A 26,185-nucleotide genomic window follows, 5' to 3' on the forward strand; every position below is an offset into this window, starting at 1 on the left:
AGTTGTTTTGTCTACTAGCAAACAAATCCTTTCAACAAAAACAAATTTTATCCCCAACTTGAAAATTTTATCAACCAACGAGACTCAATGTAAAAATCATTTTCATTACAATAATCAATAATACTGAAGCCTTGCACTCTATTGTAAAATCTAGTCATGGATCCAATGAGATATTTCGCCTCACAGACACGAATGGAATTCAGAGTTCCACACTAATATTAGCAAATTAGCATTCCAGAATAGGATCTCTATTATTTAGTTCCTTGACTCGCGGTGAAAACAATTTCTCTTGGATATATACATATTATGTATTTCTGTTCATCATATCAATGAAAAGCTTCTTTTACAGTCAATACAGTTTTCAGGGCTATAAAAAATTGCAAAGCAAAGAAATATACATTTATTTCTCAATTTGTGTACCCAGTTCTCATTCTAAAGATCATCACGAATGCTTGTTCAGTTGCTTTATCTAGTCATAAACAAACAAACAAACAAACAAAAAACTTTGAACGGTTATTTAAATTTTATTCCCAGCTCGAAAATCTTAACAACCAATGAGACTCAATAATCCACATCCTCATATTTCAACAAATATATTTATTCCTCAATTCATATACCCAGTGCTCACTCTAAAGATCATAATGAATGTTTCCTAAGTTGTTTTGTCTACTAGCAAACAAATCCTTTCAACAAAAACAGATTTTATCCCCAAATTGAAAATTTTATCAGCCAACGAGACTCAATGATCCACATACTTATATTGTGAAGTTCAGACTTGTACCTTAATTTGCTTCTACTAACTACCCCCTGAACTCTGAGAATCTCAAGCTTGTCCCATAACATAAACTAAGAACCAAAGAAATGGTGTTGACACTTAAAAAAAAGGGGGGAACCCACAGGATTTGAAATACATACAGTCTAGAAGAAACCCACTTTCAAGTATAGAAAGAAAGTAATTACCAACAACATAACCCATATAGAAGATTCTGTCAGATGAAGATATTGTGCAGAGGATTTGGAATTGATTCATTAAATGAAAATACAATGTAGACAAGGACGCTAAAGAATGTTAATCTATATTATAATGGGCCCACCTATTTCACCTATTTTGAATTGAGGATGGGAATCATGTAGCTATGTTAAAAGAAATTAGAATAAGTGGAATATGTCAGCAAGCAGGTTGAAGAAATTTAACAGTTCAAGTATAGAAGAAACCCACTTTCAAGTGTGAAAAGAACGTAATTACCAACTTAACAATATAGGAGATTCAGTCAGATGAAGATAATGTGCAGAGGACGATATGATGTTGACATGTTAAATGAAAATATGATGTGCAGAGGACAATATGATGTTTTTCTTCATAATGGACTGATACGTCTGAAGATAATGTGCAATAAGATGTTTTTCTTCGTAATGGACAGATACGTCTGAAGATAATGTGCAGAGGATGATATGATGTTTTTCTTCAACTTGGACTGCTACGTCTGAAGATTTTGATGCTTCTTTTACGATAAGTTCTTCAATGATTTCTTATCATCTCTAAGTTTCTTAATCTGAGTAAGCAGATTTTGATTATGATTTTTTAAACGTGAAAGTTCTTTAGCTTCTGATTCAACTTCATTTTGATTCTCAATCTTTTCAATTTTTAAATCTCTTATTTGTTCTAATAGCTTTTGAATAAAGTTTTTTAAGTGCAAGTTTTCTTCTTATTTCTCAAATAGACTCTCGTTGAGTTTCTTCTCGGAAACTTTCTTTTCTTGCTTTAGTTTTTGCTTTTTGCATTGGACTTCTTGATCTGTGTAAGTAATTTTTCACTGTGGTCCTTGAGCTGATAAATTTCTTCACTTTTGTCAGCGATAATTTTGTCCACTTCCTTTCTTATATTTTGCATCAACTTTTGACTTTCTTGAAATACTAATTTTGAGATATCTTGTATGTCTTCTGGTGTTATTGAATCTAGCTTTGATCTAGTATCCTATAATGCTATTTTTTTCTTCTTATAGGAGAATATTAAGAAATTCCGTGTTTATGATGAAGGACCCTAGTGCTTCCATCCAAAACAATCCTAGAACTATGTCACTATCATCTTAAAATAAAGATTTAACAGTAAATGGCGAGAAAAAATAACAGTATCCAATATTCAGTTCTAGACCCTAATGCTTCCATCCAAAACAATCCTCGAACTATGTCACTATCATCTTAAAATAAAGATTTAACAGTAAATGGTGAGAAAAAAGAACAGTATCCAATATTCAGTTCTAGATTGTTTATGTCATATTGTTTTTCTTACATTGAATCCATTGTCTCAATTATATTTGACTCCGAATCACTAATTGGTTAGCACATTCAGTACTAACATAATTATTATCTTGCCTAGGAGCGATAGAGATAATAATATCCCTTCCTGCAAGTGTTCCTACTGCATGAACAATTTTTTTAAAAGCTTTAGAAAATCTTCCATTACTAGTCACCATTTCACCTTCGTCGATAATTCACAATTGATTTTAACTTAGACTTGATATTTCAGGTATTATTTGATGCCTTATATATATATATATATATACTTGTTCCCTTGGACTTGTACTTCAAGCCCCCCTTTTAACTTATATAATAAAAAGAATTGGCTTTTTTCTAATTAGAACTTTGGAAATTTTTAAATATTAAAAATACCATTATATTTTATAATATGAGACCTTTTAAAAACAAATCTTTTTTTATAATATGTATCTACTTATGCACCTTTCTTTAACTCCTTGTAATTTGGATTTCCTTTTATAAGATTTAATTTGTTTTTACTTCATATGTCTGTTACCCGCCACCAATGGGTGGCACCATAGGAGGATTTTTCTCCTAGATTTGTCTTCAGCCGGCAGCCATTAGTGTAGTCGATGTTGTTCCAGTTGATCTCCGCTCCTTGAGCTAGTCATATGTCCCCTCGCCCATCTGTCGAGATCATATGTTTGAAGAGGAGTCTTCCAAACCTAAAGGTATGTCTTTTATTGTGCAATCGGGTGCTTATGCTTGTTTTTCTTGGGCACACTTGGGTATGCATTACTGGGTGACATGGAAGGAGGAAGGGTTTTGATTGTACTCTTGTTCTCTTACCTTAACTAGCGGGCTAATCCTCAACCCTAGTCTCGTGGGATCTACCCTATTGGCTTATAGCTTTAGGATGGGCACTACTTGGAAAACCTCGATTTTGGTAGCGTGGTCCCGTTTTCCTATTCCACATTTTTTCACTCTCCTCTGCACATTACATGCCCTACCTATTTCATCATCTTCCCCATCTGGGTCCACATGAACATTGGGTCCACTACTGATTTTTGGTAGCATCAGAGGTGCTCTTAGCCTCAAAATTTACAGGGACGCTAGGACACATGCATTCCACAATACCCAAAAATTGTTTTGGGAAATTCCACCCAGACATAGTGTTATTAAAATAATTAATTATTTTTTATGGGTGCCTAAGTCTAAACTTAGGAAATTAAAATAATTAAAGGGTATTAATCAAACTAAGGGTGAAACTTCTAGAAGAAGACGGAGATCGAGTCCAAATGAACTGAGAGATTTATTAGAATCTAATCTCGGCCATCGATTACTCAACTGGAGGATTATAAGGACTTCGATGGGCATTTGGAAAACACATCGGAGAGAGATCAAGAGATCGAATTTCTCAGAGAGGGCAGCACAGCAGTTGCTAGAGAATCGATCAAGGTGATTTCTTGCAGTGAGGGGCAAGGATAGTAGACCGGAGGAAGCTTTCCAGATTCGGGGAGTGCAAGGCAGAGAAGGCAGAGAGCAGTTCAGTGAGGCAGCGCAGTGCTGCCCAGAGGCAGCGCAGAGCTTCAGAGGGAGTTGAAATTCCAGCCAGAAGAGACGAGATTCAATGCAGGAAGCCGGGGTGTGAGAACAAAAGACCTGGAGATCGAATTTCCAGTCAGAAGAAGGTCAGCAGAGGGATTGATGCAGAGCCCAGCCAGAGTGATGCAGTTCTGCGTAGGGTTGACGCATAAGCTACGTAGACGCAGCGTGGGGCCAGTCAGCAAGCCCGAGATCAGAATCGAATCTCCCAAAACAATTTGAGATTTCTCTCACTAACCTTTTTGCCAATTTCTCTCTGTATTGGATAGCGAGTTGGGCATCCAACGAATTGTACTCAGATATACTACTACAAAATAATTAAAACCCTTAGTTGTTGCACCGGTTTTCCAACATTGGGGTTTTCCAGGGATATTTGTTCAAAAATAACAGTGTCATGTGTTGTATATTTCTTTCTTGCTCAGTTTCTTGTTTTCGCAAATAATTTTAATTGGTGAAGGCTACAGTGTATTAGTTTCGGTATTTGTTGTAGGATGTAGTAAATAATTTGTTCAGTAATTTAACAAATAGGACACTTAATCAGTTGTTCCGGTAGAAATTTGGGTCTTCCAAATTTTCACATGGTATAAGAGCTGCAAGAAAGCAAAGTCAGAAGAGCCTAGCGCTGAAGAGAAGGAGGGAAGTTAAAGTGTTGCGTAGGCAGCAAATCGAATCCCCAAAGGGATTGCACAGTCCAAGCCATGAGGGAAAAAATTTCGTGGGAAAATCTCTCTCTGAGTGAGTCAACAAAGAGAAAGATTTCCAGATCGAAGTTTGCCAGTGTCAGAGGGAGCAGCGCAAAGCAATTTTCTAGTGAGAAGCAGTTTTTCTGCAACAGTTGTTGGGGTAGAAAAGTGTCAAAAGGAAGAAGGAGACATTATTGAGGGAATTTCTTCCTCAGAGAATTCCTAGCCACAGAATTCGATTTCTCAAGTGCTAAGCAACAGCAGAGAGGAATTGATCTACTAACTCCAGCAAGGAGTGCGTAGGCTAGCTTAGTGCTGCGCAAAGGAAAGATGAGGCAGTTCAACATTTTGCTGGCAGAGATGGCAGCTAGTGGGTTAAGAGACCAGGATCAGTTGGAAGGTGCATCCAACTATGTGATCTGGAAGGCAAGGATCTCATGCTTTCTGGATGAGCACGATCTCAAAACCTATGTCGACAATGTGGCAGTTGTACCCGCGGATCCAGATCCACTCAAGAAGTACAATGGTGAGATGGCAAAGGACAAACAATTGATCCTCTACGGAGTGAGAGATCACGTAGTATGTCACATTGCCAGCAAGGATACTGCATGGCAGATGTGGGAAGCATTGGCCACGCTATACAAAGGATCTTCCGAGCAACGGAAGATGTACTTGGAGCAAAAGATGAGATCCACACATATTCAGAAGGGGGAACGCATTGATCCGTTCCTAACAAAGCTTCAGGAAATCCGAGACTCGTTGGCAGTTGTGGGGTCAACACCTCAGCCTACCGAGATGGTGATGATGGCCCTGAATTCAGTCTCAGAGGAATGGCAAGTGTTTGTTCGGAGTACCTAGGCAGAGAGAGATTGTCGAATTGGGAAGGAATGTGGGCCGCTCTTCAGCAAGAAGAGATGAGGAGAGACTTAGTCAAGTGCAAACTTGATAGCAACAGCAGCCGTGGGACGAAGCCAAAGGAGGAGGAAGAGAATGCAACACTTGCATCTAAGGGGCAACAAGAGCAGCGAAAGAAGAAGAAAGATGTTTCGAAGATCAAGTGCTTCCAGTGTGGTGAACTTGGTCACTACTCTACGCAGTGTCCTCTCAAGAAGGACAAGGACGAGAAGCATGATCTAAAGGTTGCATCCGCAAAGATCGAAGAGGAGGAGTTTGCCACGGTTGCCCAGATATCTCCAGGGAAGAGCATTAGTTTTTGGTAGCATCGGATGTGCTCTAGCCATAAAAATTGGTGGACAGACTAAGGCACATGAGTTCTAATGAACCCAGCAACTATTTGGTGAAATTCCACCCAAATTGTATTTTATTAAAATAATTAATATTTTTAATGGGGTTCCTAAGTCTAAACTTAAGAAAATTAAAATATTAAATTTTAATCAAAATATGGGCGAGAATGATCTAAAAGGCGGATCAAGTCAAGATTTATTCTTAGTCGTTGATTAGAGACTTAATCTCAGTCGTTGAAGTCTCAACGAGAAAAGTATAAGGAGGAGGCTTGAGGTTCAGTTAGAAATAAACAGAGACTTTATCAGTCAGTTTGATTTTCTTATGGTAGAGTTTGCCAAGGAATTCAAACCAGTGATCAAGCAGCGAGGATCAGAGGTAGTACTGGAAGGAAGTGATTTCCAGTTCCAGTGAATATACATCAAAGAAGACAATGAAGAGTAATAGAGCCAGTGTTGAGCCAAGGAGGGACAGCGCAGCAACTGGAGGAGATTGACGGTGAGGGACAGCGTAGAAACTAGAGGAGGTTGACACAGAAGTGCTAGAAGATAAGCAGAGATCAATGCCAGGAATCATTGTGAGTGATTGGCAAGAGAAATCTTGATTTCTCAGCAGCAAAAGCAGCAACAACCCAGATTGACGCAGTCAGAGGGAGTCTCCACACAATTCACGCAGAGGCTGCGTAGGCTCACGCAGAGACTGCGCAGTGGGTCATCCAAGAGCTGGGGACAAGATAAAATCTCCAAAATCAGAGTGAGAAAATTCTCAATTATCTTCTCTAAGTGGATTGCCATTTTTTGGGGGCATCCAGATTGTATTCAGATATTTACTGCCAATAATAGAAACCCTCAAATCTCCTGCAAGTTTTCCCACATCACATTTTTTCGGGGACGATTGTCCAAAAACAAGTGTGTCAATGTGATTGTTCATATGTTGATGTTTCTCTTGCCTTTTAATTTTCAGTTCTTAATTTGTGAAGTCTGCAGCTGAATTTATTTTGATATTTGTTGAAGCATTGGTGAATAACTTATTATAAATAAGTAGGAGAAATAAATCAATTACTGCAGCAAATTTTCACATGGTATCGAAGCAAGGCCCAGGCAATAAAGGAAGAAAAAGGGCATGGAGAACAGTAGGGATCATAATATTTCCAAATTAGCTTCCAAGTTGGAAGAGGAATTTGCTTGCTTATCGAGTTCTGCATCAGTTGAGGATTGGTACATTGATAGCGGGGCTTCAACTCATATCACTGGAGAGCAAGATTATTTCTCGAGCTATCAGGAGGAACAAATGAACTTCCATATCACAATGGGTAACAGGATGAAATGCACCCCAGTAGGAAAGGGAACCAACATTCTGTTGTCGCACAGAATGTCTAGGCACCGCGACAACGGCTCAGATCGGGGGCTGTCACCCTGATCCCCAATCTCTCCATTTAAGCTATCTCCCTAGAGCAGGCTAAGGGGGTTAGACCCTATGGAAAATTGGAATGAAGAAGAACTAGTTGGGAACTAGCCAGTTCGGGAGACACAGTGAAGCAATCAAGTACTTGATTGAGATTTAGCAAGACATATAGGTTTTGATTAGATTTTAAACAATTAATACCAATGCCTTATGGAGTCAACGATCTTGCTAGGGAAATTAAGACCAAGTAATCGAATAGCAACTGTTGCTTAGATGAATGACTATTTTATATGAAACGCAGATCCTAAAACTAATGTGAGATGCAAAAATCTTGGTTAATTTTAGTTAAATGCCTATTTAAATGTGGACCCTTCAATCATTTCTGTGTTGAGCCTGATTTCATAGTAATTGGCAGAGAGAAGATCAGGAGAAGCACACTAGGGTGTGATTAACGATACCTCTCCTGAAATCCTAACATACCCGGTGCCTCTGGCGCTGCAGAGGGCTGTGGCTCTGACGACTGCGAGGTCACCGTTTTAAATACTATTAAAACAAGCTTCTCAAGAAAAGACGGATGGAGATCTATCTGTCTATCGACCAAGCTTATGCTTGGAAGTAAATTTTATCTATGAAAATTTAACGTATATGCAAATGCACCAGAAGAAGAGATGAAGTTAGACTCGAGAATGGGAAAACACTTATGCCGCAAAAGCCCTCAATTACCCAAATGAAATGCTTGCCTTTTTCTAGATGAAGACTTAGAAAATAAACTCTTGAAGATACTATAGTTAAAACACCAACTTATTTCAAATCTTCTTGATACAATTTAGCTCAAAGAAAACAAAAACAACTTTGCAATTCGATATCAATGTCAACAGATGCTCAAAAAAAATACTCAGTTTATGAAACAAAGGATATGCATTTTATCACAATTCCATGAAAAAGTACTTAATTTTCAAAAATTAATTTTTAGGACAGCAGTAAGAAAAACTTTATGACAACAGCAATATGACAATGAAAACAGTAAGCTATCAATAATATTTTTATGCCAAAAATTTACTGAAATTTTTGGTAAACACACACATGGCAGCTAGAGAATCTGAAGGATAAAACATGAGAGTAAATTTTTTTATTAACAAGAGATATACATTTATGGTACATATTGTGACCGTTGGGTTCCACATCCCAATCTTGAACTCCTTTTGTTTATTCGGCTTCCACACTAACCCATTGCGGATTAGGTGTCCAACATTCCCCCCCTTAATCCGAAGGGTTATGTATGAGTCCAAGAAGAGAGTTGTAATACAAAACGTGCAAAAATGCATGGCAGCACTACGCTGAATGTGCTCTCTGAAATGTTGGTATAAAGGGCGGTGGTTTAAGGATGACCACCAACACTGGAACGCTTAGTGCAGTTCCCGGAACTCTTTCAAAACTAGCAAAAAGTTGAAGTCTTCTGCTAGAGGAAGTGCTCCTATTGTTTTGAAAAGGGAAACTTTCAACCATGAAAGGGAGGTTTCACCCCGCATAAAAGGGAGAACTTCAACCTGAAAAGGGAAGTCTCAACCTGTGATGGTTTAAGGATGACCAACAACTCTAGAATGCTTAATGCAATTCCTGGAACTCTTCCAAAACTCTGCTAGAGGAAGTGTCCCCAATTCTATTCCTGGAATTCTTCCGAAACTGGCAAGACGCTGAAGTCTTCTACTAGAGGAAGTGTCCCAGATTACCAACTGAAGGCATGCTCAGGGGCATCTTTGTCTCTGGTTACAACTCTGAAACTGGTGTGGCAGGTTGTGGCTCAGGCTCGCTTGATGTGGCTTTGAAGGCTTGTAGATGACCATCATTTCCCCCCCTGTCAGATACAAGGTGAGATGATAGAGGAAATTCAACTGCAAGACTGTTCAATACTCTTGAACAAGTTCTGATATGTGACTTAAATATCTTCTTGGTTGTTGATGCCCATTGCCAAGAAGGGATCCATCCAAAATGAATCTTTGTTCTTGCAGGAGGCTTGTCTCTGAAGCATCTATGTGAAGAATGGGTGGTTTTATGACAGTGCTTACATGGATGAAGATCAAAATAGTGATCTTTCAAATGGCCAACTCGATCACAGTGTTGACATTTCACAATCTATTGTGGCTATTGTGGAAGAGAACCAAAATCTGAAACAGCTGAAGATGTACTGTCATGAGGAGCAGGCAAACTGTCATAAATGAATCCAGCACTCTGAAACTGAATGGGCTTGGAGTAGTCTGGAATATGAAAGGACACGTCCTTGTCATATCCAAGACCAGTTTTGTGCTTGTTGTGGACAAGCTCTTCCCAAGGTCTGATGATGGGCTTGGGAAGTGCAGACTGAATTTCTGCTTTTGCACGCAAATCTGTTGTTGTATTAGGCACTAAATCTGAATTTGCAACATTATTGTCTTGCTGTTTATGGGAGTCTATTTCAATCTTCTGAACAGAAACAGGATCAAAATGATGACTCCACTGCTGTAATTCTTCCTACTGTAGTTGAGATTCAAGCTACAAAAATTCAATCTATTCTTGTGCATATTGTAGACATGTTTGAATTTCTGAGAGAGAGCCTTTGTTGATTTGGAATGTTTCATCAACAGTAGATTGTATAAGAGTTTTCATGAACTCTAATAGTAATTGTAGCCATTTTTCTCAACACATAGAAATGCACCATTAGAAGCTTGTTTTAGTATGAGTTGAGGTGAAAATGCACCCTAAATAATCACAATGCTTGCAACAAAATTCTAATATATCTTCATAAACATGTTAAACATTAGAGACCCATCATTCCAAGGTGCATGTATAACCAACATCAGCTTCAAAGGCTCAACGTAGCACTCAACCATCAACACAATTCAATAACAATACTATACCAATCCAAAAGACATGATTTCAACGTATAGCCTTCAACGCTATATGTGAAGAGCACCTTCAATGAACATGTAAAGAGTGGGGACACACGAACCATATAACCAACACATGAACTACTGTACATTCACGCTATCCAATCATATAATACAACATATAGGAGGCATATATTCTCTTCACAGGAACTCTTTTGTCACAAGTCAGCTTCAATGTACATAGAACACAAACCAATATATCTCTGTCAAAATGCAAGGATGAATATGGACTAGAACTCTTCCATTATAAAATCCTTCCCTGCTTCACTAGGCAATAAACTTCTCAATGGAATAGGAAAGTTCTTGAAGCTGCTTTGATTGCCAACTTTGTTTAAAGCGTTCGCTACATGCTCCAAGTGTTTAAGCGAATTACTGCGAGAAGAGAAATCAACCCACATAGCAGAAGCACTTTTGCAGAGATCCAATTTCGTTTGATTAGAGAGTCACCGTGAAGTTGGTAGGATTCTATATTATTCAACAAAATGGGTGATATATTTGAGGATGAAAATGAGACCGCACTCACCATTGACGAGTACATAGAGAGCGTGAACGCCCAAGAATTGGAAGCCGATTTGGTATTGGGAGGAGATGAGGGGAAAGAATGCACGTATCCAAAGGGGTATATGAATAGACAGGGTGTTTTCTCATGCCTGACATGCGTCCCCCCAAGCAATGTTGGCGTATGTACAGCCTGCTCTTTAACTTGTCACGAAGGCCATGAAGTGGTAGAGTTGTGGACGAGAAGGCGATTTAGACGTGAGGGAATTCAAAGTTTGGCAGTATCTCCTGTAAGCTTATTCCAAACAAAGATTCTGAAAATCATAACAATTCTTACAATCAGAACTACAAGGGCTTGTACTGTACTTGTCACCGACCATATCCTAACCCTAATGGGGAAACCCACGCTCAGCTCATGGAATGGCTCTACGGTCTTTGGCAAATGGTTATTTTGCAACTTTAACCATCACAATTCCAATGCATAGGAGTTTAGTCAATGCCAAAACAGAAATATGACCATGGACTCTGCACGGGGACAACGCAAAGACTTTACACCCAGTTGTTGTAAAATCATTAGTTAGCCAATGCAAATATTGTTTGAAATTTTCTTAGAATCTGTTTGGAGTTGGCTAAACTGATGAATCTTTCTAGGTACAACGCTCTTTTTTCTTAGTGTCGCATTGTGCATCGCAGCCAATGGCGCAGAAGTTGGTCCATCAGATCTGCAATTTTCATATAAACAACGCAGTTGCAGTTCTCCAACAAAAAGGATGGGCGCCGGCTAGATTTTCAGAGATCTCAGCTTCAACATTTGAAGATCTTGAAGTTGAAGAGCCATATTTCAATGCTCCGATACGCCAGTTACGTTGAATACTCCTTCAAGTCAATCAACAAAAAGTATTACACGGAGAGAGCTTCCTTGGGCTTCAACTCTACCAGTTTTATCCAACCTTCAATTACGAAGAGACATTAAACATGCAAATATTGCTCTGACCAACATTCAAACCAGTAATAGACCACAAAACATAGGCACGTATTGATTTTTATCTACAAAATATATGCAGGTCGAACCAACGTTGCTTCAATAATTTCTCATCACTGTAGAACCTCCATTTTGTCTCAAAGAGCAGGACTTCGGCAATTTTTAAGAAGAGGAGGGGATGAATATCATTAAGCAAACTGGAGAAAGATTCGGTTTCTTCTTTTTTTTTACCGATTTCCAGAGGGCGAATCCGTTGTCGATGTCTTTGACTGTGTCTCAAGTTTTCTGAAATCTTTATGGAGGGATATCGACATGAATAGGATTAGGAACAACTGCGATAATGACAACAATGAGCTGAACCTGATTATTGTATCACATGGATTGATAGCCTATGGCTTGAGTGGTGGATGTAACATATTCAGAATTGGAGGTTACTTTCGAATCTTCTGTCAAGAACAATAAAATGGTTGCAATTCGTACTACAGAACTAGGCAAAAAATACAACTAAAATATAGCCGACAAGATCCGCTCTAAGGTAAATGTAACAGACAGGCTGGGGAGAAGGTAGATTGTTCAGAGAAGAGGCCACAGAAAATTATTATGGCAGAGAGCCCAAAACGCAGAAAGGAAAATTATGCATAGCCCAAGGAGAGCAGAGGGCGCAGAGAGAAAATATGGCAGAAAAACTAATACAAGGAGTTACAAAGGCAGGAATACTAAAAATAGGACCTACTCATAAAGACCATAAAACAAATAGCTCAAAGAAATTATGCAGGGCAAAAATACGCCTGCTCTGATACCATGTTAAACACACACATGGCAGCTAGAGAATCTTAAGGATAAAACATGAGAGTACATTTTTTTATTAACAAGAGATATACATTTATAATACATATTGTGACTGTGGGGTTCCACATCCAAAGGTCTCTTGGACTCCTTTTGTCTATTCGGCTTCCACACTAACCCATTGAGGATTAGGTGTCCAACAATTTTTCCAAACATGCCCACATGAATTATCAAAAATTTTCAGCTTGTTATGATGTGATTTCCGGAATTATATAAGATCTGATATACTTATTACAGCCAGCAATTAAAACATGAAATAAGCCTAATGATGAATGCCCAACTCAAGAAATTAATTTCTTAATGTATTAGACAACTTAGGAACTGATTTTAGGCTAATCCACATTAAATTTTCCCATTGTTATATTTCAGACTTCAGAAACAGAATTATTCAGAGAAAACAATGACCCAAAATGTAGATCTAAGCCAAATACTTGATACACATCAAACATAAACAACTTATTAATGTATTTAGCAATTTTTTAGTTAATTTCAAACCACTTAAATGTGTTTTTCACCACAATTAGAAAAGTATATGATTTTTGTAGCAAACAGTGAGGAAAATGGTGGTTTAGAGATCAAACCCTTAGGCCCTAGGCCTTGAAGATCGCTTGCCCAAGTTGCCAAAAAAAAATCAATATCTAAAACACAATTTTTTTACCAAATTTTCTGCAAAACCCACCAATGACTAGCTTTAGAAAATCAAATATTCAAATCAGAAATGAAACAAGGGAATCTAGGGCCAATGAGAGCTAGCTCTAGGCTCAATAGAACTAGCGTTGGGCTAGGAGAAGGCAGATCTGGGTTTAGGAGCCCCAAAACTTGAAACCCTTGTTCTGAAAAAATTATTTTGCTTGAGATCTTTAGATTTATTGTAAAATATTTAATGGTTGGCCTTGTAAAAAGATTTGGGATAAGATATTGCCCTTCAGGCCTAAATCTGTCTCAAAACCCCCAGATCTGCTTGAAAAATCTCAGATATGAAGATTTAATTCGCTGATTTCTCAGATCTATTCCTGCAAACAATCTTTAAGCCCAGATCTTGCCCTCTAAGGTCTAGATCTAGCTCAGATCTGAAGATTTTCTTGGCTGATTTCTCAGATCGATTCTTGCACATAATCTTTGAACCCAGATCTTGCCCTCCAGGGTCTAGATCTAGCTCAGATCTGAAAATTTACTTGGTTGATTTCTCAGATCTATCCATGCAAACAATCTTTAAGCCCAGATTTTGCCCTCCAGGGTATAAATCTAGCTCAAATCTAAAAAATTTCTTGGCTGATTTCTCAGATCTATTTCTGCACAAATGAAAAGAGAAAAAACCAATACCCAATATGTACAAAAATAGAGAAAATCCCAAAACCCAAGAGTTAAAATTCAAAATTATGTTACAAAATTTCAGATCTACACAAATAATTTACAGATCTATACAAATAATTTACAGATCTATCAGATCTGAGGAGTATGAGTCCAACTGCGCTCCCAGATCTAATAATCTAAGGCTCTTAATAGCTAGATCTACCAAAATTTCTACAAAATATTTAAAAGATTTTGAAATTTTAGAGAGGTACCAGCCCAAAAACACCCTGCAGAATAAAAATAAAAATAAAAAAATAAAAAATAAAATAAAAATCGTTAGATAAATCTTGAGGCTTATATGAAGTAGGTTCTTCAGAAAATATGTGTTGAGAGTTGGTTGGTCCAACCGAAGACTATCCCCAAACGCTCAATGAGAACCTGAGAGATCTTCTGCAAAAACTAGATCAACCATCAAATCAAGTAAAGATAAAGAACAACAATAAAATTCTAAAGAAATAGAGATACCTGCTACTTCAATCAAAATTAAAAATGTTACCCTAGATCTAACAAACTGAATAAGATATTTGTATTCAGATTATTCTAAGAGAGCTATTGATTGATAGTTTTCACATAATATTAAGCAGAAATTAAAACAATGTTACCATAAATCCATAAAGAGGAACACTACAATATGTTGAAACCCCAAGACTTTTGCATTAATTCAAAAAAGTATACAAGAGAGCTTGAGAGTTTAGTACACGATCTAGAGATCGGATGAATCTCACTGACAAAATGACCTCCTATTTAAGGATAAATCCTCCAACAGCTAGTTCAAGCGATCCTCGTCAAAGCAATATCGACCGTTGATGATCTGTTGACGTTTCCTTATTTCTTTCATCATCTGACTAATGCTGAAGTTTTTGTACCTGTATTGTTATGGCATCCATCAGGTTAGAGTGTTCAACCTTCATAGCACTGACTTCCTTGGCATGGTCTTCCTCCATGCTAAATAACTTATTCTGAAGACGTACCCGACTAACTTCCATATCTTTTAATACTTTGTCATTATCTGCTTTTATGGTCATCAAGCAATGTTGCATAGAGTTTATCTCTTTCTCATGATTTGCTTGTATGATAGCTAACTGATTATTATAATCAAACCTCATGATGGTCATTTCTTCATCCATAGTTGACAATCTGTTTTGCATAGAATTAATTTCTTCTTGATAACTTGTTTCCATGGTAATCACGTGATTTGAATGATTAAATTCCATGAATGTCATATTTTCCTCTAGGGCTAATAACTTGCTTTGTATAGAATTAATTTCTCTGCCATGATTAACTTTCATGGTTTCCATTTCCTTAGCATACTGACTTTGCATGTCAGTTACGTCATCAGAGTGTTTAATTCTCATGATTTCCATCTCCTTATCACGTTTTTCCAAGTGGGTGTATAAAGTTTTCATATCCTTGACGTAATCAGTTACAATTTTTTCTTGATTAAGCTCCATATTTTTTACCAGCCGCATTAATTCTTCTATAATTTGCTTATGATTTTCCCTTTCATTTTCGACGCTGATTTGATAACTTGTCCCCATTTTCCCACTGTCATGGATTTGATCTGCAACAATACAAGTGGATGGCACATTCGGATATGGAGAATTGTTTTGAAGTCTTTCATCGATAGCTGGATCCTTCACAAGATCACTTTCATTATGTTGCATAATTTTAGGGGCAAGAGGCGAGCTATCTTGATAACCATATCTATCTTTAAAAGCATTGACGATGTCTTGTAAAGAAGCGAAAGAATCTTCAGGACAATTATTAAACTAGTTCAAAGCATCACCCTCTAAAGAAAAGGCAAATAGACGCATTTTGACATCTACATGATCATATTGGGGAGATCGACAATATCTAAGTATTGTATGAGTAAACTTGCATAGATGCTTTCTAACAGCAACTGAATCACCACCCGAGAACAAAGACAATTTATGAATGGCCACTTCTGGAATATCATGGAGACCATTAGTAAAATGACACAGGGTAAATAAATCATCCATGATGAATTGCCTGAAGGAATAATGAGGGACCAAATGGATGAGAGAGAGAGACACCTGCTCAAGAAAAGCAAGGGATCTACAAGAAGCGAGCTTCTAGTAGAAATTCTCGTAAGAAATGAAAAAAGTGGAGTCGCCACTTGAACATGAGTCTAGCTCTAGAAGGCAAAAACAACTGGATATAGGGGAGGGCTTCTTGTCTGAGAAATAAATGAAAGAAGTGGAGTCGCCACCCAAACAAAAAACGAACCAAAATGTCCAGGTGCTAAAGGTGCAAATGAAAATATTAATGAGATGACGAAAGATAGGGCGATGAAAAGATCAAATGATGCCAGGAAATGTTGTGCCGCTTGACAGGCTAATGAATAGCGGAAAAGATGAGATGTGTCAGGGAGTGTTGACTTTGCCGACTAGAATAAATAATAGAAAGATGAAAGATGAATGTCGTGAGGACCAAGGACAAAAAAACTCTATCCCCGGCAACGACGCCAAAAAGTTGTCGCACAAAATGTCTAGGCACCGCGACAACAGCTCAGATCGGGCGCTGTCACCCTGATCCCCAATCTCTTTGTTTACGTTGTCTCCCTATAGCAGGCTAACGGGGGTAGACCTTATGGAAAATTGGAATGAAGAATAACTAGTTGGGAACCAGCGAGTTCGGGAGACACAGTGAAGTGATCAAGTACTTGATTAAGATTTAGCAAGACATATAGGTATTGATTAGATTTTAAACGATTGATACCAATTCCTTATGGAGTCAACGATCTTGCCAGGGAAATTAAGACCAAGTAATCAATTAGCAACTGTTGCTTAGATGAATGACTATTTTATATGAAATGCAGATCCTAAAACTAATGTGAGATGCAAGAATCTTGGTTAATTTTAGTTAAATGCCTATTTAAATGTGAACCCTTCAATCCTTAGTGTGCTTCTCCTAATCTTCTCTCTGCCAATTACTACAGAGTCAGGCTCAACTACAAAGTCAGGCTCAACACAGAAAGGATTGAAGGGTTCACATTTAAATAGGCATTTAACTAAAATTAACCAAGATTCTTGTATCTCACATTAGTTTTAGGATCTGCATTTCATATAAAATAGTCATTCATCTAAGCAGCAATTGCTAATCGATTACTTGGTCTTAATTTCCCTAGCAAGATCATTGACTCCATAAGGCACTGGTATCAATCGTTTAAAATCTAATCAAAACCTATATGTCTTGCTAAATCTTAATCAAGTACTTGATCGCTTCATTGTGTCTCCCGAACTGGCTGGTTCCCAACTAGTTCTTCTTCATTCCACTTTTCCATAAGGTCTACCCCCCTCAGCTTGTTGTAGGGAGACAACTTAAACGGAGAGATTGCGGATCAAGGTGACAGCCCTCGATCTAAGCCGTTGTCACGGTGCCTAGACATTCTATGCGACAACACATTCCAAACAGCAACAAGAGATTGTATTCGGGCCACGAACATACTGCATGTACCAAGTATCGGAATGAATTTGATTTCTGTATCTCAATTACGAGATAAGGGATATGATGTGTACTTCATCGGTAATAGAGTATATGTCAAGCATCCTAAGTGGAAAAAGAGGACCCAGATTGGAACTAGAAGCAACAAGTTATACAAGTTGCAACTCGAGTCTCCTATGGTATTGATAAGCAGTAATGTTAGTGGAGAAAAAGAATTAAATGAACTGTGGCATAGAAGGATGGGACACTTACATCATGGGGTGTTAAGGATGCTCAAGGAAACTGTTACGGGGGTTCCAGTGCTTACTACCAAGCATGATGATACATGCAGAGGCTGCGTACTAGGCAAGTACGCCAAAGCAGCTTATTCTAGAAGCAACAATAGAGCTAAGAGTGTATTAGGCTTAATACACTCAGACATCTGCGGTCCAATGTCTACAAGAGCCATCAATGGTGCTGAATATTTTGTCACCTTCATAGATGACCATTCCAGGAAAACTTGGATCTATTTTTTGAGAACCAAGGATGAGATCTTTGATTGGTTTAAGGAGTTTAAGGCTCTAGTGGAAAACCTGACAAGAAGGAAGATCAAGATATTACGCTCAGACAATGGCGGTGAATACACAGTAAGGACTTCACGGATTTCTGCGCAAGAGAAGGGATCCAAAGAGAATGGACAGCATCATATATTCCAGAGCAGAATGGAGTCACAAAAAGGAAGAACAAAACTATTGTTGGAGCAGCAAAGACGATGTTATATGATCAAAATCTACCCAAGTAATTTTGGGCAGAAGCATGTAGCATGGTTGTATACACTCAGAACAGGACTCCTCACAGGGCTTTAGGAAAGAACACGCCAGAGGGTGTTGTTGGACACCTAATCCTCTATGGGTTAGTGTGGAAGCCGAATAGACAAAGGAAGTCCAAGAGACCTTGGGATGTGGAACCCAACGGTCACACCATGTACTATAAATGTATATGATTTGTTAATAATAAATATACTCTCATGTTTATCATTCATCCTCTGTTGCTGCCATGTGTGTGTTTAACATGGTATCAGAGCAGCAGGCATATTCCTGCCCTGCATAATTACTGTGAGCCAAGTTTAGGCCTGGGCATTTTCAGATTTTCCAGAATTTGTTTGTCATTTCTCTATTTGGTCAGTCATCCAGCTATAGAAATGATGTTAATATGCTCCACTTGGGCGCTCCTCTGGTTTGAAACCTGACCCATCTGCCCTCTCGTCAGCCTGTGCGTTACATCCCATTTCTGCCCACTATCTGTAATGCTCCATTAATTTACTGTCTGTCAGAAATCCATTGCCTCTCCTCTGTGTACCTTTTTGCTGGTAACACTACTCCTGACAGCTGCTCCACGGTAACGCTACTCCTAACAGCCATACCATTATCTGTGTACTCATTAATACGGTCATTTCCTACACATTCTATAACACCCTCGACACCATTTACTATTTGCATATTTAAAAGAGAATCGTAAGCTTCCAGATCAAAACGTCCGTCTGGTAAATATGGGGTCTTAATACCAACAATGTTTTTCGCACCAACAAGAATCTTCCTGAAGTTTCAAGTTCAATCTGTCTACTTAATGAAATTCCTGGAGTCCATTGCCCGGTGGCCGTGTTGAAGATGTGAATGCCACGAATGGCTGAGGTTGAGTAACCGCCAACGATGAGGACGAGCGGGCCGTGGTAAATGCAGGCATGGCCATCGACAAACAGCTCGTCTACAGCGCGGGAAGTGTTCGGGGCGAAGGTGATTCGGGTTTTGGCGCCGATTGACATTCCTACGTCAGGAGGAGCTATGGCTATCCATCGTTGTTGTTGCTGCTGGTAAATGGCCATACATTTAATGTCCATCACTTCAGTCCGACTATGCATTTCCTGGAGGTACGCATCGGAGATTTGGTATATATCGATTTATTGTGGAAACACTGCAAGGAGGTGTGATTCCTAGTTTTGAATCTGCATTATCACGCTGACCAAGACCGCAATCCCCTGAATTTCAGCTTCAGCATTTGAAGCCTTTTAATTTCTCTTTTATACCACTCAAGCTCGACCTTGACATTCGAATCTATTCCATTGGCAAGAAGGGACTTTCGCTCAGCAGATCCTCTTGGTGGCTTGTGCTCAGATCCTCCTCCAATCTCAAGCTCCCACACACAGTCAGCCTCCGTTTCCTCTCCACTATGCTTACCAAAGTGTATCCCACACTGTCGCTGCTCCTCCTTGTTGCAAAATAAGTGAGTATGCAATCTGGGTGTCAACCACATTATTTAATTTGATTCCATGCTAGAAATACAATGCCTCACTGTCACGTTTGCAATCATGAACGACTTTTGTAACATGAACAGATTCTAGAGCGGGTTTGCAAGCCTCCATTAGTAAGTTTCCACCCTCAATTGCATCAACCAGATACACACCATCTTCAAATGCAAGCTACATGAGACAACGACAACCATGTTGAGATAGTTGAATACCCTTACAATCGAAGCCGATCACAAGTTTCGTTTCAGGAGAAGGTTGAAGAAATGCACGCGGAAGTTGTGATGCCTTTGTGACAATACACACAGGTAAATGTGCCGAAAGATCCTTCAATTTTTCCATATTATGCTCTGGCACTGAAGGATTGGGCCTACACTGCTCCCTTCATACCGCATTGACCAGAACTGAATTTTTCGATTGAAAGACTCAGAATATGGTTGAGGCAGGAGGAAATCTCAAAAGGGAATTTGCACTGCGCTTGTCAAATTCAGTCGAGCTCTCTCCGGTTTGCTATTTGCAGGTTTAATGATTTCACTTTAGAGTTGCAAATATATTTCACTATATTGAACGCTGAGCTTCCATGGACCTGTTGGTTTTGCGAGATGTGTAAGATGTGTGAGCTTTGTTGAAAAATGTATGCCTACTTCAGAGTGGTGCAACGTATGAGGATTGGCGTTGGTGTACCCTTTACTTATTTATGCGTTGTTTGTTGACACTGGTCAATTCAAAGCGTTGAATTGGTTATGTGTGTTCTCAACGATATATATTGAATTGAATGTGGTGAACATATATGCCTTTAATTACATATATGTTGTTGATTCATAAGATGGCACACATTGGATCAGTTGAGATTATATGACTATATGTGCGTTGGTTATACTTTGGAGTCAAATATGTGATTTGGTTTCAATAAATTTCATATGTGCATTGAAGACAAATCTATGTCAGTAGAAGAGTCACAGTTGTAGGAGCGGCTCTGAGTTTGAACAAATTTATGCCATTCAAAGAGTGAAGTCAGCAAATAAAAAGATATTCCAGTGGGAACACATATTGGTATTTTGGCATTCTTTTATTTTTGTTTGCAGCAGGTGTTGAGATATAAAAGTTTTCAATAAGAACCAATCTGCATTGTCTAGTTTGTTGGCTCCTTGCAAATTTTGAGAAAGAAAGAATTATAGTGTTGAATGAATACTTAAGCTGCTTCCTGGTATGCTTCAAGACTCTCTTGGACTCCTGTAAAAGCAATTCAAGTTGATCCGGTTGCAGCATCTTTGAATTCTACCTGTTGCTTCTTGTTGCACACTGGTCAATTGGTGCACATTTATAGAGGATATTGCTGTGTCTTTGTACTGTGAGTGGGTGTTACTTTTCCACATTGGGTCATAGTTGTGATCAGTTTTTAAAAGGTGTAATTTTGACAATGGAGAATATGGCTCAAATTACTGAAGTATTAGAATTATTGAAAACTTTGATGCAATCTACTAATCATGATACAGTTAAAATCAGCGAGAACACTCTGTGATATTAAAACCTATCTGCAGTATACACAAGAAAAGGTAGAATTTTTGGAGCTTGAATCTCAGCTTCAGCAAGAAGAATTAAAACAGAGGAATCATCATTCTGAACCTATTTCTGTTCAGAACATTGAGACAGCAACCCATCAGCAGCAAGTCAATATTGTTACAGTTCATTCAAATTTAGTACCCAATAAAGCAGCAGTTGTACATGCAGATGCAGAAATTCAGTATGCACTTCCCAAGTCAGTCATCAGACCTTGGGAAGAGCTTGTCCATAACAAGCACAGAACTGGTCTTGGATATGACAAGGACTTGTCCTTTCATATTCCAGACTACTCCAAACCAATCCAATTTCAAAGTGTTGGATTAATTCAGGACGATTCATCTTCACCTGCTCCTCATGAAAGTTCACCTTCCGCTGTTTCAGATTCTAGTTCTCTTCCACAGCAGCCACAACAGATTGTGAAATGCCAACACTATGACCGAGTTGGCCATCTGAAAGATCATTGTTTTGATCTTCATCCATGTAAGCACTATCATAAAACCAGTTATTCTTCAAACAAATGCTTCAGAAACAAACCCCCTGCAAGAACAAAGATTCATCTTGGATGGATCGCTTCTTGGCAATGGGCATCAACAGCCAAGAAGATATTTCAGTCACATGTTAGAACTTGTTCAAGAGTATTAAACAGTCTTGCAGTTGAGTTTTCTCCATCATCTCACCTTGTATCTGACAGGGGGGAAATGATGGTCATCTACAAACTTCAAAGCCACATCAAGCGAGCCTGAGCCACAACCTGCCGCACCAAATTCAGAGTTGTAGCCAGAGACAAAGATGCTCCTAAGCATGCCTTCAGTTGGTAATGCCTCTTCAAAGAATTGGGGACACTTCCTCTAGCAGAAGACTTCAGCTTCTTGCCAGTTTTGGAAGAGTTCCAGGAATTGCACTAAGCATTCCAGAGTTGTTGGTCATCCTTAAACTATCACAGGATGAGACCTCCCTTTTCAGGTTGAGGTTCTCCCTTTTATGCGGGGTGAGACCTCCCTTTCATGGTTGAAGGTTTCCCTCTTCAAAACATCAGGAACACTTCCTCTAGCAGAAGACTTGAGCTTCATGCCAGAATTGGAAGAGTTCCAGGAACTGCACTAAGCGTTCTAGTGTTGGTGGTCATCCTTAAACCACCACCCTTTATACCAACATTTCAGAGAGCATATTCAACCTAGTGTTGCCATGCATTTTTGCACATTTCGTATTACAGCTCTCTTCTTGAACTCATACATAACCCTTCGAATTAAGGGGGGGAATGTTAGACACCTAATCCTCTATGGGTTAGTGTGGAAGTCGAATAGACAAAGGAAGGCCAAGAGACCTTGAGATGTGGAACCCAATAGTCACACCATGTACTATAAATGTATATGATTTGTTAATAATAAATGTAATCTCATGTTTATCATTCATCCTCTGTTGCTACCATGTGTGTGTTTAACAGGTGTTTTCACAGAAAAGAAGCCAGAAATTAGTCATCTCAGCATATTCGGAAGTGTGGCTTATTGCCATATTCCAGAAGAGAAATGGAGCAAGTTAGAGCAGACTACGGAAGTTGGGTATCTCGTGGGTTACAGCGAGACTTCAAAGGCGTATCAAATCTACATCCCAAGCAGTAGGAAGATTGTAATAAGGCGGGATAAGAAGTTCATGGAAGATAGAGCCTTCAGGAAATCTCGAGAGATATCGTTTGAAGAATAGGTTGAGGATGCTCTGCTGGTCTAGCAACAGGGATCAGATCTGGCAAGAAGACAAGTATCTGGTTCAAGCACGGTAACCAATACTGGCATCTCCTCAAGAGAAGAGGAGCCAGGAATGTCATAGCAGGGACAACAACAGGAAGAGGAACAGATGGAACCTCCCACCACCAGTGGAAGGACTAGCCGAAAAGTATGACAGACTCTGAAGGACGCAGAGGGATTCGTTGTAGTTCCTAGAGCCGAGAAAAGGCAGCATAGACAACCTGACAGGTACCAAGCATTGGTAGCTCAGGTCGAAGAACCTTCTAGTTTTCAAGAAGTTGTATAGCACCAGGTATGGGTGGATGCCATGGTAGAAGAGTACAGTTCCATCATGACAAATGATATCTGGGAAATTGTACCAAGACCAAAGAACAGATCAGTTGTGGGTTTGAGATTGATCTACAAGATCAAGTACACTGTAGATGGCAGCGTAGACAACTACAAGGCTAGGTTCGTCGCAAAAGGATATGCTCAAAAGGAAGGAATAGACTATGAGGAAACCTTTGCCCCAGTAGCTCGGTATACCTCTATCAGATCCATCATATCCCTTACAACATAGTGTTGGGCGCTAAAAGGTGTCTTTTAAACACCAAATTATCTCACATTAATTATCAACCTGGGTAAGTCTTTTTGTTTCAAGAGTGTACACAATATGTGCAAGCTATAAATCCAGAGAGTGATGTTTCTTAAAATGAAGTATAGATCTTTGATACAAGAGTAAACGGATGCATCTAATAAACTCAAACTGCAATTATTAAAGAAAATATGACATCTAAGCTTCAAGACTCAATCCTCTACTGAAATTGTAATCAATTCTCACACAAGCAATTCAATTAACAATAGCATCAGCCGAGAGTACAGTAGCAATAACTCATCTCTTCTTAGCTGATTCAATCTAAATCATACTCAATCTATATGAAGCAATCCAAATGGAAACGATATCAATCTGAGAGTTCAATAGCGATAACCAAACTCTTACAGCTGATTAAATCAATATGAATCACTGTCTAAATAATTTAATCTGGAATAAGCATAAATCGAATCAAATGATAATGCTGTAAAACATGTAAAGAAAATATACTACTTCAATACAGGAAAGCGGTAAATAGCGAATAAGATAAACTCGCAGAAACAGGAAAATTATCAAACCAATCAAACTTGCGAGAATCAAAAATATATAACACAAGGAAGCAATTCAATCCACCAAAGGCCGGGCCCTTAGCCACCAGCGAACACTGCTAAGCTACTTCAAAGAATATGAATGAACCGCAACGAAAATTATGTATTAACCATTGAATTCAATCCTCATTACAATACAGTCTCTTTCAGAATCACATTCTATATATTGAAATTACAATTGAGGTCCCAAGAAAAAAAAGCTAAATCTCTCCATTAGCCCTTCTCCTCATATCCTATCCTATCCTATCCTATCTATCTCTAATAATCTATATTCTAATTATCCCTCTTTGATCTCTGTTCTCATTTAAATACACAGAGAGCAGAGAGAAATTACAACAGATATGATTACAAAATGATTCCCATAACAAAATTGGATTGTTCACAACAAATTGATTAGCAAGATCATATTTGAAATATCTTTCCATCAGCATTCAATAGGAACAAATCGAATTTGGTATTGCAACTGAGATAATTTGCAAACTGGTCGCAATAGCGAATCTGAGAAAAACGTCTTCAAAGAACATTTCGTTTCTCTTAATACAGACCGAATTTGGAAAAACTACTCTTCAAAAATCAATTTGGTCCGTTCTGAACAAAACCCATGTTTCGGATTTTCCAGATTCTTCTCCATTTGCCTAAAACATCCAATGCAAAACTATCACTTCTTATTCCAGTGAATTTCTAAGTTGGCACATTTAATGATGAGTTGGAGATCAAATCTGCAATATGGAAAATATCTTGGAGGCTAAAATGGTGAGTGATGTTACAACAAATTTATTAATAAACCATCATTGGTAAAATCATGCATAATAATCATCAATTTATTAAAAATAAAGGAGAAGAAATAATATTTATCCATAAGAGCATAAATAATTATAAAATGGAATTATATGATAAATGATGTGATAAAGAATGGTAGAAATGGATGAAATAGGCGTTAAAGAGTGATAATAATAATGACAAATTAGCGGCCCAACACACAGATGGGATGGAAGATTCACCAAATGGATGTCAAGACAGCATTCTTGAATGGGATGATAGAAGAGGTATATATCAAACAGCCAGAAGGGTTCGAAACACATGAAAAAAAACTCGTCTATAGGTTGAAGAAAGCCTTGTATGGGCTGAAACAAGCACCCAGAGCATGGTATGGTTGAACTGACAACTACTTACAACAGTTGGGATTCATCAAGAGCGATGCCGATCCCAATCTTTATTATCTGTTCATAGAAGGTGAGCCTCTAATTCTAGTATTGTATGTGGATGATCTATTTTTGACAAGATCGTCCAGACTCATAGAGGATTGCAAGAAGAACCTGGAAACAAAATTTGACATGAAGGATTTGGGGCTAATGCAATATTTTATGGGATTGGAAGTTTGGCAACAACATGGTGAGATCTTCCTTGGCCAAGGTAGATATGCATCAGAAATTTTGAAAATATTCAGAATGCAGGATTGTCGACCTATGGCTACACATATAATTACCAATTGGAAGAAAATAGATGCTTCTGGAGACAAGGAAGTGGACCCCACCTTATACAGACAGCTCATTAGGTCGCTTATGTATCTGGTCAACACCAGGCCAGACATATCTTATGTTGTCAACACACTTTGTCAGTTCATGGTGGAACTAAAAAGGGCACACTGGGTAGCAGCAAAGCACATTCTCTAGTATGTGCAAGGAACAGTCAACTTTGGATTAAGATGCACCAAGGGCTATGATATCAAATTGAGTGGATTCACTGATGCAGATTGGGCAAGAAGTTCAGTAGACAGGAAAAGTACCACTGGCTATTGCTTCAGTATTGGATCTAGGATGACCTCCTGGTGCAGTGAGAAGCAGAAATCTGTAGCACTAAGCCATGATGAAGCCGAGTATATGGCAGCTAGCAAAGCAACAAGTGAAGCTATATGGCTCAGGAAACTACTTGTAAATCTATTCAGGAAAAGGATGGAAGTGACAAAGATCTCCTGTGATAATCAGAGTTGTATCAAGCTCTCTGAAAATCCAATGTTTCATGATCGCTCCAAACACATTGATATTCAGTGTCACTTTATCAAGGATTGTGTTCAACGTGGTGCAGTACGGTTGGAGTATACTCCTACAGGAAATCAAGTAGAAAATATACTCACCAAGGCTCTAGGAAGAACAAAATTTGTT

At 38.6% G+C, this 26,185-nt stretch overlaps 1 protein-coding gene across 2 annotated transcripts in view; it reads right to left on the reverse strand.

Annotated features, from left to right (window-relative positions):
- LOC149174189 (small G protein family protein / RhoGAP family protein) overlaps window positions 1–26,185 on the reverse strand; it is a 116,512-nt gene that overhangs the window by 43,124 nt on the left and 47,203 nt on the right. The gene's annotated exons all lie outside the window — the stretch shown is intronic.

The sequence above is a fragment of the Pinus tabuliformis genome, chromosome 4_1 (assembly GCF_031772625.1).
Source record: "Pinus tabuliformis cultivar Carrire ecotype Pingquan chromosome 4_1, CPIR1, whole genome shotgun sequence".
NCBI lineage: Eukaryota > Viridiplantae > Streptophyta > Pinopsida > Pinales > Pinaceae > Pinus > Pinus tabuliformis.